This window comes from Cyanistes caeruleus, chromosome 8 (genome assembly GCF_971803275.1).
Source record: "Cyanistes caeruleus chromosome 8, bCyaCae1.hap1.1, whole genome shotgun sequence".
In the NCBI taxonomy this organism is placed as follows: Eukaryota; Metazoa; Chordata; class Aves; order Passeriformes; family Paridae; genus Cyanistes; species Cyanistes caeruleus.
In genome coordinates this window covers 27,564,166-27,578,898 of record NC_141708.1, presented here as the reverse complement: position 1 = coordinate 27,578,898, position 14,733 = coordinate 27,564,166, and the positions used below count along the sequence as shown (strand labels likewise).

General features: G+C 38.0%; 1 protein-coding gene across 12 annotated transcripts in view; it reads right to left on the bottom strand.

The window, feature by feature from the left end:
* Positions 1 to 14,733, bottom strand: part of GRID1 (glutamate ionotropic receptor delta type subunit 1) — a 493,727-nt gene that overhangs the window by 326,752 nt on the left and 152,242 nt on the right. The window contains exon 2 of one of the 12 annotated variants that reach the window (XM_086900898.1): positions 10,859 to 10,961. The exons of the other annotated variants lie outside the window; for them this stretch is intronic. The gene's annotated coding sequence lies outside the window, so the exon portion shown is untranslated. The remainder of the gene's footprint in view (positions 1 to 10,858; positions 10,962 to 14,733) is intronic. 12 annotated transcript variants of the gene reach the window in all.

The following is a 14,733-nucleotide window of genomic DNA, read 5'->3' as shown; positions in this document are numbered from 1 at the left end:
CTATATAATACTTGACTTCTCTTCTGAGACTACCACTGAAGTTGTCAGGGTCACAAGGTTTTTACAAATGTCCTGTAAAAACTAACAAGCAGAATGAAACACCTACCACTTTTCTTACACGCGACATAACAGCTTTATAAGGTGGTTAAAATTTGCCTGATGTGATCAAATTGAAACCTCTGACCTAGTGCAAAGGAGGTTCTCACTCTCATTAACAGTCCCCAGGCACAGCTCCTTACTAAGAAAACTAGTTGGTCAGTGGCCTGTTTCTCAAACAGTTTTGCCACTGAGTAGGGTATATTTGCACCAATATTACGTGATGCTAAAATGACTCAGTGAGAGAGAAACCCAGAAGAAAACAAAGCCAGACTCAATGGGCCCTGCAAAACAGGCTGCAACTTACAAATAAAATTCTCTACTAATGAATTTCCAAGTCTCTATAAAATCCCAATATTTGGCAAAAAGCATTCCATTTCCCATTTTAAAACCTTCTGGCATAAACTGTCATGCTTTAATTAAAGACAGAATGCAAATCATATCCCTAGGAGATAATGCCTCTAGCTGCTTCTCTTTAGGTAAGCGTGGAAATCAACTGCAGCAGTAAAGAGCACCGAGAGCAGGGCAAGTGCACAGCCCCTGGGGCTGAGCTGCCCAAATGCCACTCCACGGGGCAACTCCTGGAGAGTTCCTGGAAACACTGCTTCCAGCCAGGCTCCCTGCTGGCAAGCAGCAAGCTGTCCATCTCTGCTGCTGCCCTCCCAACAGGCTGCATTGCTGGCAAACACGACACTGAGCCAGGCTGATCTCACACGCGTTTCGCTGCCTTCTGCTGCAAGGAGAAACTCTCTACTCCGAGGCCTTGTCCACCCTGCAGCTGCCAAGGAGAAAGCCCCTGCCGGTGCTGGGACATCAGGAGAGCTGCCTTACATAGGGCAGAGAGCAGCTAACACTTGGTGCACCTGCCACTTAAAACTACCCTTTGGAGACAGCACCATGCCAGAATGGCACTCCCATCAAAAACACTTTTGTCCAGCCACCTCTCTGTTGGTAACAAAGAAAAATCCAGACACAATATGGAAACTGGAATGAGACTGGCACAGAAATACTGTGTACTTCCAAGTACCATACCAGGACATTCCAGATATGTTCATTTTCTCTCCTCCTCAAATCTACCAGCTCAGGAAAGTCAGACATGTTTTCATAATAAATGAAACCTGGGGATGAAAACCGAACTAAATTGTGTTTAGCTTATCACACATAGAAAGAGCCAGAATTCTTCCAAGGCATTTTTAAAAAATAACAAGTCCTGTCTCTGTGGAACCTGTATTTATTTATCATTTTTGTACATCTTAAGGAAGTATCTAACAACAGCTAATTCAAATATCAGGGTTTAAGTATACAGCATTATTCCAAATACTGGGAATCCACTGTTAAGGACTCATCTTTTATTTCAAACATGATATAAAATACTTAGAAACTCTGTACTATAGCAGAAAAAATGCTCTAGATTCTTTCTTATGAAAAGAGTTTGTCCAAGCTGAGTGACCAAAGTAAGAAAAGTATAACCCATTCCACAGCCATGGAAAGTACAACCCATTCATGGAAAAGAGCCATGAACAGGGTATGCATACATTTTAAAATACACAAAGCATTATATTCTAGAATAAATTTACTATTTGAATTTAAAAAATGAAGCAAGGAAAACCTACCCCACGCCCATGTCTTTCCAGACTGATTGGTACTCAGAGTCAGTATCCTCTGCTGTAGAGCTACAACATGTCTAACTCCCCCATCATCATCATCAGGAATTATTTCTAAACCAATATTCTGCAATTAGGGTCCTGCATGAAGTACCTGGATGCATAAGCCCTTAACTTTCTGCAATGTGCCTTTAGATCTCTCAGGGTGGCCAAAGCCATAAGTTCAGTGTCTGACTCCCTGCAGCCATTCAGACCTAGTTAAAGCTGTTGGTTAACTTGGTCTTTGCACTGAAATATTTCACTGATGCTGTCAGCACCACCTTGGCTGAGACAGACATGCACTACCACAGCCAGTAAATGGAGAGTGAGGGAAAGATAAGCTTTGGAGGAGGCATCAATTTCACAGGAAAAATAAACTGATTCCTCTAACAGAGATAAAAAGATGTGAAATTTTAGATGCCTTTCATCCTGAGTGGGAGAAATAAAGACATTTTCAATTAGGTATTGCACAAGGTTCAAAAGTTGAGGAAATGTTGCAAGTTCAATCTTTAATAAAAAAATCATGAACATTTATTATTGATGATCCTTAGTGGTAAATATCCTCATCTAAAATTCTTAACTGATAGGTACTTTTCAGAATTTTTTCACAGGGCAGCAAGAGGAACTTCACTCGGACATCTGTGGCTATGTATGCCTTCCTCCTCACTGAGGAAAAGATTAGACAGTTAAAGTGAAATACAAAAGACTCTATGTTTAGACAGCCATGTCTGTGAATGCTAAATATGGGGGTGCTCTGAAGCTGGTGAAGTTCTCTGAATTTCCACGCTGGCCATGCAGCAGAACATCAGCCCAATATTAATGAGCCAGGATAAGAAGACTGGAGTGCCCATGTGTCAGAGCTTTCTTTAATGACTCGGCTTTGGAACTTGTTCTTCAGGCCAAGATCCTTTTCAGGCTAAGAATCAGCAAAATTTAAATTTCTAAAGATATGAAGTTCTTTGTTGTATTTGTGGTTTTCTGGTGACTCAAATGACATACTGTGATTGGTACATCAGGGATCTGAACTGATGTGATTCTAAGCAAAATAATACAGTTTAAATCACAATGCAGTTGGCTATACTGGAAAATACACAAATTTACTTTTATGCATGTAATTTTTGGGAGAAACTGAGCCAAAAACACTCTTGAGGATTTCAGTAAAGTTCCAGATATTTTGCTCCTCGGGGCAGGGGAATGACAAGACAGAACACACAGCAACAACCTCATCTAGAGACAATAAATTTCAGATCCTCTCCATGTATCTTTGGTGTTATATACTAAGAATGAAAATCACTTAATGTATTTCTTAGTTTCTTTTTTCTTTCACCTTCATTAAGGTCTTATTTCCCTGGAAAGCAAAAGAACCAGCAGTTACTGCAAACCAAAATATTTGCAAATGCTAACATTCAGGCACTCCACAAGAACAAACAAGGATGTATCTTCTCCAAGCACATCCAAAATCCCTTTTGGGTGATTAGCAACACAACTTCACTGGAGTGAGTCATCAAAAGAGACCAGTTTCATTTGCAAAACACAAATGCTGATTCCAAACTGCCACTGCTACACATGTAGCCTACTTTGGGCAAAAAAAATGCTATTTCAATATTTAACTGGAAAGATTATACACTTATTCTTACAGGTTTTGATCTACTTTAGAATTTTCCTAGCTAAAACAAAATATATTCTGAACATGTACGTGCACTTTTTACATAAATGCAATTTATTTTTTTTTTAGTTTGCAATTATGATACTGTAATAAAACACACAGACTTATTCTCTTCAATGATTGGACACAACTTTGAAAGAAAACTAGAAAATTAATTAATGTTAAGGCAGGTCCTGGGGCTCTGTTTTATGCAAGCCCCAGCTAAAATCCAAAAGAAAAAGATGGCATGCTGTTTATTAAAGCCATTTACTGTTCAGTTCATTTTTGCTTTATTCACATTGTGCTGTCACATTATGGAGACCTTGCTAGATAATCACTTAAATTTACCTCAGAACAAAATAAAAATAAAAACTCATGGTTTACTTTGTTTTTATGAATATACATGTCTCAAAGTTCAAAAATTGAAGGAATAAGAAGTACTTTCTTCTCTCAAATTTGTCTTTTTTCCTATTTGCTTGCTATTGCAAAATATTTAGCTTCTAATCAAAATAATGAAAGCAGAGCTTCTGTGTTCAGAGGTTTTCATTTGAATAAGCAAGACAATTTCCATTTCAAATATATGTTCTGCCATGCTTTCACAAAACAATGAAGTGTCATTTCTCATTTAATGCAGATGCCAGGTTATTGAAGTTCTTACCCCTCTCCAGAAAAACACAAAACCATCTCAGCTTGCCCACTGCTCAGCACAGCAAGATTCCACGTCCAGCCTGAGGTTTCACTGCAAAGTTTAAATGTAAAGCCTACCTAAATCCTGGTTTCTATTCGTTAGCCTGACTTGGCATAGGAATTCTCTGAAGTTGCTGCATCTCAGATTCTCCTCTCGTTTATTTCCTCACTGACTCAGGGGTGTTTATGACCTGAAGTTCGACAGAGACTTTGATGTACCCAAATAAAAGATGCTGAATACAGTTCTTATAGAATCAAGCTATGCACCAGCCAGCACTGTCAGTCGTGCAAGGTCTTCTCCACCAGCTCATCTTGTTGGAAGAAATAATGCTGACATTAAACTGAAACTACAGATCAAAATTTCATGCTAAAGTTCATCTTTAGGAAAAATCTCCTAAGAAAATAACTTCTTTAAGCAGCAGAAGCAACTTGGCAAAGAGTGATTGATAAGTCGCTTTGTTTCACGGTGTAAATCTTTAATTTCATTTGCTGCCCTTGTTACTCTGACCCTAGCAATAGTCCATAAATATTTAGGTAGCTTTCAACCAACATGCTTTCTGCTTTTGAATACTAATGCTAGCTGCAGTAAAGAAGAAAAGGAATTGCTGTAATGGACCACGGAACTAGCTGTGAATATCTAACCTGCTGTTTGTAAGGCATTCTGTTTGCTGGAATTAAAGCAGTCATTACCGGCACAGAGGAGCCCATCACATTCTTAATGAATGGTGAGGCTGTCCTGGGAAAATAACAAATATCTTTACCTGAATAAGCATTAATGTTGTAACAACCAGGAAAAAAAAATAAAAATCAATAGCTGTATAAAGCCCAAGGCTAAGAACAGAAAAACAAGACCAACATGCATACAGATAACCTTACCAGTGAAGAAATCAAAGAGATTCTGGCTTATTCTGCATCTCATCATCCTGCCTGACAGATTATCAACAACTTTAAAAGTATCCTTTGATATAAGTACAGTCAAGGCCCAGGGACATGACCTTGTACAACCCATATTCCCCCATTCCACAACACCCAATTTTATTAGACTTCAGAGAAAGGGTTTGACAAGACCACTGTTGGCAAAGAGTGGAGTGCAATAGTGAGGTGAGCCTTCCCCCTGCTCCAGCCAGCAGAAATGCAAAACAGAGCCACAGAAATCCCCGGTCAGCAGATGCAACACCCATGTTCAGTCTCTGAGGGGACAGGGTCATTCAGTCCATCAGGAGGTACTTCCCTGCCACCTGGCCAGATCTCTCAGAGAATCTCATCTTCTACACCTAGAAGCAACCGTTTGCCATTCCCAGCAAAAAAAAAAGGGGTGCTGAGCATAAGTAACCTTTACTGCTGAAAGAGATGCCGTGGAAAAGTTGACAAAATTCATCTCTACCTTCTCGCATCTTCTGCCAGAAGTCTCTTCTAGGCTTTAATTCCTTCTTACCTCCACAACTGGAATTGCCTTAAAAATTATCTTATTACATTGCTGTGCTTTCAGAACTGCAGAAGGGAATTAAGAACACTGCAACACAACTCTACTTGCTCTTGAAATCTCTTATCACTTACTGATAGCAAAAACTACCGTCCTAAGTTTTAGATGCCATCCTTGTATTTTTCTGTGCATTCAGACCTTGCTCCTTTAATTCTCCTTTCTTATGCTCTACTTCTTTCCACAGGGACTATCCAGAGTGAAGAATCAAGTACCAAGGACTTGCCTCTCTTTGACAGCCACTAAATTCAGCGACAGGGAAACCTCACCTTTTCCCTTTTGATAATCCTAAGGCTAAATGGAGCCAGGAATTGGGCTGTGCCTTAGACAATAGCTGAAGGGGAGCAGAGTCCAACATTTGCCTTTAAGAGTCACTGGAGCAAACTACGTTAGTGGAGGTCCTCCCAAATCCATTTGCTTTTTCCCTGGACTAAAAACTGGCTGCTAAAAATGTATGAGCAATGGCAAAGCAACAAGTCTAACACTAAATCAGCAAGTAAAATGAAACTATTTTCTTCACATCACATTAAGAAGCATTTGCATATGTGGAAATTACTCAGCAAAAAAACATTTGTACTGAGCTGATGTCTGGCCTGTGCTAAAAAGCTCAAAAGTGACTTGGCTTGACAAACCCACATCCCCAGCAGTCCTCCAATGTACTCCTTTTCTCAAAAACAAAGCATATTTGTTTGCAGCTTAAGAAAAGGCATAAAAACCTTCAAATTCACTTTCCAGCTCTTCCTCCAAATTGAGTTAGCAGGTTTCTGCAATATAGGAGATAGGACTGTAATTACTAGCAAGCTGATGATTCCCTGAACTCTTAAGAATTACAGCTTTTTCTCACTTTACACAACTGCTTCCTGTTAGGCTGCGTTGTACACAACTCTCCCAAGCCCACTACCAGCTGCCCAGCATGCCATAGCAGGGTACCATTTTAGCCTTTGAATTCTGCTGCATGAAAGGGAGCAAAGCATTCAGCAGAGCTCACAAACGGCACGGCTCACAGTAAAGAAAAGTAGGCTATCTTTACCATAAATTTCAGGCACCACTGAGATAACAAGGACCCACTGAGCAGGGCAAAGAGCACATTAGTAGGCTGGAAGTTTCTTTTTCCTGTTCAAGTATAGGAGCTCTGTTGTTACTGCTGCTGGTTTGTAAGGTCTCTTTTATAGACAGTTTAACAGTAAATGTGAACAGCTTTTATTTGCTAGAGCTGCTACTAAAAGGATTTTTATTAAAAGATTTTTTTTTTCTTGTAAAATGAAAAATCACTTAGGTACTATTTCTCAGACCTGATCCAGCAAAGCACAAGTGCTAAATAGACCAGAGCTGCAGAATCCTAACACATATTTTCAGAACATAAGCCTCTAATATTTGAGCACAAAAGTGATACATCTTCCTTACCGTATTTACACCTAAAATCAGGGTCTGACACCCACTGTTATCAGAAGAAAAATTCTTTCTAATATTAACACTGACACAAGGTTCCAGGGTCTCTTTAAGGTGCAAATTGTTGATAGAGAATGAGACTAACACATAAATACATGCAACCACTAAAGAAATTGATAAAGAAATCAGTAATTACTGACCACAAGCTGATTTCTTTGAATACCACCCATTTAATCAGTTTTCAAGGAGATAAAGTGACACACTGGGAAGATTTAATAGTGAGAATTTTTTCACCTTGAAGGGCCTAAGAAGACAAAAATAGCATCAAACCATTAATAATGTGATATTCAAAAGCACTCAGCCCAATTGTTTTCAATTTTTGCTTTCAGAGCTAACCAAGTCATTATCAGGCCTATGCAAAGTTCCCAGCAAACTATTACAATATAAAATGTATCTCCATTCAAAGCAGTGCAACTTTTCTGATTTAGGTGCTTGAACCTATTCCACAAAGCAAATATCTAACAAGTGGGTGCACACACACACCTCACTCAGATATGGCATTCTTAAAAGCAAACTTCAGCAATTCTGTATTCAACCCTTTGTGTTCTGAACACACTTCTCTGCCTTAAACTTTTTGTGCCAAACCAACAGGATTTAAACACCAGCAGTATGCAGTAATTTCTCTTTATATAAGGATTTTGGTGGTTTGCTGTTGCTAATGCAGACTGAACATCCTTTCAGTGCCATATTCTGAGCATAGAGTTGGCAGAGTGAACTGTAAGCCAAGCCTGCAACTACTATTATCCAAAAAAAATCATATGTGTGATGCAAAGAGGCTTATCAGAAGAAGAGTGTCTTTCAAGACAGTTGCCTTTTACTTTCTTCAAGTTCTTCAAGTTTAGAAGCCCAGCAGCAGCAGCAGTGTGGGTACAGAAATGTATGAAGCACTTAATCAACAACACCAGCTCAGAGGAGTTAGAAACCTGGCTGAACTAGAAGGGAATCATATGGAAATCTTCACAAAAACCTGTGTTTAAAGTACTCCTGCTGGTGTACTACACAGCATGGGGAAGTTGCACAGCTTAAAGTGCTGCCTTTCAGGTAAGTACTTACAAGGTCTCTTTTGCTTACCTCTAGAGACTTTAAAAGAGAAATTAAGGACTCTAAGACTCTCAAAAATGTGTAGAGGGAGTTAATCAATATGTACTAGCCAACACAGACTCTTTCAATAAAATGATACCATTAGCCACAGCTTTAGCTATTGCTAACCCTCTAATAGCTGCTGGGATTTGTCATGACCAGTGCAATGCTACTACTTAGCTTTTCATTTTGGACAGAGCTTTAGGATACTTTGGGGACCTCAAAAACCACACAATCAACCCCACCAGTGCCTCATGTAGTGCTCACTAGGTTAGCACCTGTAAACTAGAAAGGGAAGATGCTGAGCCTGGCAGCCCTGTCTGGTAGCTGTGGTACCTGCACCCCTTACAGCTTCCCTGCCCTCAATGCTGCATTCCATGGGGCAGTTGGCTTTCCTCAGCTGCCCAGCACTCAGGTAACACTGGCACCTGTGTTGTTTATACACAGAAGTAAACAAACTCACTATGTGGGAGCTGATACGTTTTCAGAGGCTTCTGAGCAAGTCCTGGGAATATGCCAGAATTCACCCATGGTTCATGATAAGGCACAATTAATACACCCAGGACAGACACTGTCTTGTGTCATTTGCCCTGCCAGACCATCCTGGAGCTGGAGTTAAATAACTGATTCACCAAAAAGTAATCTCAGTCCACCTACTTCTCACAAAAACAAGGTGTTTATGGAACTCACTCTCTTGATATAAACCTGATCAGATGATTACATTCAGGGAGGCAATCATCAAGGATTTTTTCTACAATAGCTTAATAGGAAAAGAAGTTGTTTTAACCTTTTCCCTTGCCAGCATGAACTTTTAATGAAAGTAAATCAAATTTCCCTCAGACCTCTAAGTAACAGAACTGCTAATGATGGTCTCAAAATGTTCAGTTCCTCAACCAGTACTCTTAAAAAGAGGAGCTGTTTTCCCAGCTTATCATTCCTATCCTATACTCCACTGCCAAATCTGCCCTGGGAGAACCAGGTTTACTCTGTCTTTATATTCATCAGCTGCAGCTCCAAGCTCTCTTTAGCTGCTCTGTTAGGCTTGCACAGCCACAGACAGCAACATCTTCTTCACCAACAGCTTGTGCTCCTTGCCTGCTCAGGGATTTGATCACTGGTCTGCAGCCAACTATGACTCTTAGCAAGGCAAAGAGGGTTTAGATTTATAGTCTGCTACATACCAGCAGTTCTGGCCAGATTCTGTATCAAATACCTCATTAAAAGCAAACAATACAATGACACATCCATCAGATTTGTCCCCTGTTTAGATCAGGACAGGCAGACTAACCCCAAGTGTATAATCCCCCAAGTGTGGCATTAGGGTCACTACCAATCCTGTAAACTACTGCCTTCTAAATTCAGAGTCTTAAGTTTACTCTACCATACAATTTTTCCCCTGAAGACCTGTAAAACCTTAGACATCAAATACAGTTTTAGCATCAGAAGCAAAAGTGCTGTAAAAGTCACTTGTGTCAATAAAGAGACATTGCAAGACAAAGTCAATAAAATACTTGCTAGTATGTTTTTAAATTTCTCTCATCTTTTTTTTGCCAGAAGCTCTGTGGCTCCACACAGAAAACAACATGACAGTCTGATCAGACACATACACAACATTCATAATAAGGGCACCTTCCAGCTACTTTACACTGATATAATACTCCTAAAATGGTGTAGTAAGTGACCTTCTCAGTTACCTTTCGGATCTGATTTTGCTCATGATTTTGTACATGCAGCTGCTCTAGTCCCTCAAAGGTGGTTTTTTCCACTGTATTTGTCCTTTGTGGTTTTGCACAGCTGCATCACATGGAGCAGATACTGTGATCTGCATCTGTGCTCTGCTAGATATGAGACAAGAGGCACCACAATTCGATTAAACTGATCTTTTATCTACAAGTTTCCAAACACACGGTGCTAGAAGATTGCATTTAAATTCAGCACTTAATTCCCTTAAGTCAGTGATTAAATTATTTAAGGTGTGAATGAGGTGTTAACTCCATTGCTGAATTGTTCCATATGATAGAAATATTTTTTTTGAAGTAATTGAATTTCATAATGGACTAATTCTTGGGGAGTAAGAATTCAGTTAACCTGAAATATGTTTGAATTACTAGATTTCAAAGCAGCTGTACTTAAAAGCAAGCATGACACACAAAGTAAAAGAAAAGTATATTGTCAAAGTATTTTACTGAATAAAAGCTGTAAATTATAGATTAAGTAACTACCTTAAGACTCTACAAAAATAAAGTATGCAACCAAAAAGTGAACCTGTATCGTTAGGATACAGATTTGTTTTCAGGCTTAAATGTAATTAAAATTGAGGAATAATTATTTTGTTTTAAGTATTTGTTTAAAAGCGGGCATGATTCAGGCTGACTTCAAAGCCTGAACAGTTGTTTTTTCCCATTTGGATGATTAGTCTTATTAATATTTCTCCATTGCTTTTGTTGGATTTTTTTCTAGTATAGACTGATTTCACCCCTGAAAAACAAGTTTAACTATTTTGTGCCCGCCTTAACCAAGTTGAAAAATCATTCCATAAGTTCTATGTAATATATTCACACATGCCTTTACTGGAGGCTACACAAGCACAAAAGGCACCCAGCTCCAAGGAGCAGCTCTGCAGGCAGGTAACCTGATCTAGCCTCAGAGGCAGAGAGGAGGCTGTCATCTCGAACAGAAATCAGTAACAATCAGTAAAAGGAGCAAAAAAAAAAATTCTCTGTTGCTTTAACTTCACACAACAGCACGGTCAATCCTCACCATGCCAAGGGTTCATACCTTACACCCAGCTGTCTTTTACAAGGCTCAACACAAATCTGGAAGGAAAGGTCATCCTGTGGCATATCTTGATGTTGAGCAGAAAACTCTCCTGATGAAATTTCTGAATATTAAAATGAAAAATAGTAATTTACTTTCCACCTTCCAGATGTTTATATTCAGCTATGCAGCCTGGTTACACTGTCTTTATTTCTCTGTACGAGCACAGCTTTCTTGTAGTTCCTGCATAAGAATTTCTGAATAAAGAAAGAAGTTGACAGTGATGTTTTTCAGATCATGAAAATATTCAAATTGACATCCAGCTACATTTTTCAAAACAGACCTGTAGCTGTACCAATGCAAATCACTTCTGAACCCAATCGGTCTATTATCATATTCATACAAGTTATTTGTTTTATAGACTTGAAATCCCTCTGTGGTGGGTTGTATTATTTGTTCATTGTTACATTAGCACTGTTCTGCCCTTGGAAATACCCATGGCATTAGTTACTGAATCTTTTTTGTGTTATCTATTTCAACAAGAAAACACATTGTTTTTCCAGTACCTCTTGAAAATAACAGTAATATGGATAATGGAAAAAGGATTTGTACAAAACAAGGTGAAGGGGAGGAAGAAAAACTGAACACTCAGAGTAAGAGGTTCAGATTAATGAATGAACTTCATGGTTTTAATAAGCATATAATGGAAGTCAAAATTCAGATTTAGATCTAGATTTAGAATGAGCTTCAAGTAGCAACAAAGGGCTGTTGTGTTCTGCCATGAAATTTACCTCTCCCATAATTTAAACCAGGATACATTGCAGTGGTTTTGTAGTGAACAGCTGATAGACAATAGGCACAGATCACCTTGATGGAGACATGACTTTGGTCAGGCAGTAAGTAACAATTTGAGACATAATGAATCTTATTGTTTTCATGTAAATATGGGGAAATTTTAGAATTCACTACAAGCTCACAAATAAAAGACTAATTTTAAAAATTTTGATCAATTCCCTATGATAATAAAGTCTGCTACAATAAACAATGTTAATCTGAAAGCAGCAAGTGAGGGTTCCTTATGGCACTCAATATTCAATGGCAAACACATCTCCATTTCTAAAATTTAGTAAAGATCTTAATGATTACAGAGAAAAAAAAGTTTTAGCTATTTTTCTACAATCTTCTCTTTAAAAATCTACTAGAAATTTTCATATCATGCAGACTGATTAAAACACTTCAGAAAGCATTTTTTTAGAAACCTTAAATCATGCAAAAAGGTAACTGAATTCAGCTAACTACATGGACTTCTGTTTTCATGTCCAGTTATATTTTTTAAACATAATAATTCCAGCATTAAAGAAGTGATGCCATTCATTTCAGAGTTCCCTGGCACCTCCTCCCAAGAACACAGACTCCTCTAATGCTAATTTAAAGCACATAAGCAAACAACAGTCACCTCTATTAAATTCATGTTGTTAATCAAAAGAGAAATTTGACACAACAAAATTTCATGGCCACCCTAAACAAAAAGCAGAGCAATTCACCTCTTTGAACTGTGAAAGAAAGAGATTATGGGCAAAATTCAATCCTCTCCAGTTATCCTTTAGGGCAAATTCCAGTTAAATCCAGAGAGTGACACAGCAGCTGAGGCTGGAAGTCCACCCACACACACTCAAGAGGATCAGCAACTGCAGGGTGCTCAGGACCATTAGAATAAAAAATCTGAGAATCATTCCTCAGGATAAAGGATGTCAAGATTTTTGGGGAAAAAAAATCCACTTGATTTAATTCTTGAGACTTTTGAGAGGAAGTCCTGTACCCTTTTGCTGCTTTCATTCCCACTAAATTCTTAGACTCCCCTTGTTAGATATTATACAAAACAAACACAACATTTTTATTAAAAAGCATATTGCTCAGTAGTTGTTTGCTCACACAGATTGTTACACAATATATTGATAAAATCCAGAGAGATTAGGTTTTCTTAATCATTTAACATAATTCCATTTTCAGAGCACACCAGACCCTGTTAATCCTTATGAACCTCCCATTTTACACTGTGCAGAGGTCAAAGAGTCAGCTGCAACACTGTGCACTATTTTTCCTCTTGGTGGAATGAACATGGAAGTGATAGAGTTGATATTGGTAACTAAAGCACAGGTAGATGAAAATCTCAGTTATCACAGACAGGATTATATATATACACATATATAACATATCCAAATGATGTTATATAGAATCAAATGACCAACTAAACACACTAAAACAAAACATTTAAGACCAAGCTGGAAAAAATCTGTGAAGCTGTTTACTTCTATTTGGTGACTACTAACATGCAGAACACTGGTTGGGCAAGATTTAATTCTTGAAAATATAGTTCAGTATTTCCCAGCAGGCAATAAAAAAATTATTTATTTTAATAATTAGGTCCCCCAAATAAATTAAATTAAAAAATTTGAAATCCCTTCATATTTTAAAATAAAAGCAACTAGAATATGCAAGGCAAAATAAGGAATGAGAGACATTGACAAAAAGTCAACTGCATAAATACAAGCTACAATTGAAGATCCACGTTTAGCTCAAAAGAGTCATGTGGCCATTTAATAGTCTAGAAGTGGCTTGAGAAGCAGCAAACCGTATGTCAGGGGACATGAGTCAGTAGAAGAGTAATTGTCTGTTAAGAGTAATAATGACTGAGATCCTATATCCATGACTTCTCCAATACAGATTAAATGACATAGATACTATGAACAAGAAATTGTATTTTCTGTAGCTTAAAATTCACTTACACACTTTGCTGTTATACTAACCAAAACCATATTGCCATGGTTTAATCTAACCTCAATCATAAATCTTCATCTTTGGCAGAATTTAAAACTGCAGATTAGACTTAATATGCATATCCTTAGCTAGGATACAAGAAGATTTTTTCAAGGACATTTTCCAAAATGAATCATCTTCAGAGAGGAGAAGCTCCTTTCACTTATTGCACTAGCAAAGATACTTGGAATTTAAACATACTGCAATTTAGAAGATTATTGTTAGATAACGGATTGAGATAGTGCTTATCACCATTCTAAGTAACATGGGTTGAGCTAATGAAACCTGTGCATGTACATTTTATGCCCTGCTGAACCAAATTTTAACAAATTTCATAACACATTTAGTAGATCTACCTTTTATTTGCAGAGATGTTCCACATCCAGTTCAAGAACATATTTATGTTTCTAGATTTCAAAGGAATGGTAGTGCTGAAAATTGCAAGTTTGATTCCTTGGGGAGCAGTTTGAATTTGTTTCATAATGTTCATCTCATTGATTCAGTTCAATTTTAAAACTGTACATCTATACATGGCTCCTGTATGATATTCACAGAAATTGCTCTGAACTCTTTTGCATCTCCTAACCCAGTCCACACATCCATTTCAACAGTTACAGAATATATTTAGAAGAATCCAATTTTAAATACATGTTTTATGGCAACAAATTACTTTCACAGTACAGGTCCTAAGTTACTGTTCTTACATGTGGTGATTTCAAAATATCACAACAGGCTCCTCTCTGGTATGGGTCTTGCTCCTATTACTATTTCTAGAGTAAGCTACATTCTGCTCAAGACCCTACAGGGTGGCTACTGGCTTGAGAGACCTCATGTCTGTACTTCAAACAGATGAATATTTCATGTGCTAAAGACCAGCTCAAATTCACAGTTTGTGGGGTTTTTTTGTTAAAAAAAAAAATCCCAAAACCTAAACACAACAAAAACCACCAACTTCTACAACCTGTTAGATTAATGTCAGAATTTCACGAGAAAAGTCAAGAACAATCTCTGCCCTCGGCATATTTTCTCCTCTTCCCCCTTCCTCAGCCCCCACAAAGATAAATGAATAAATTAATAAA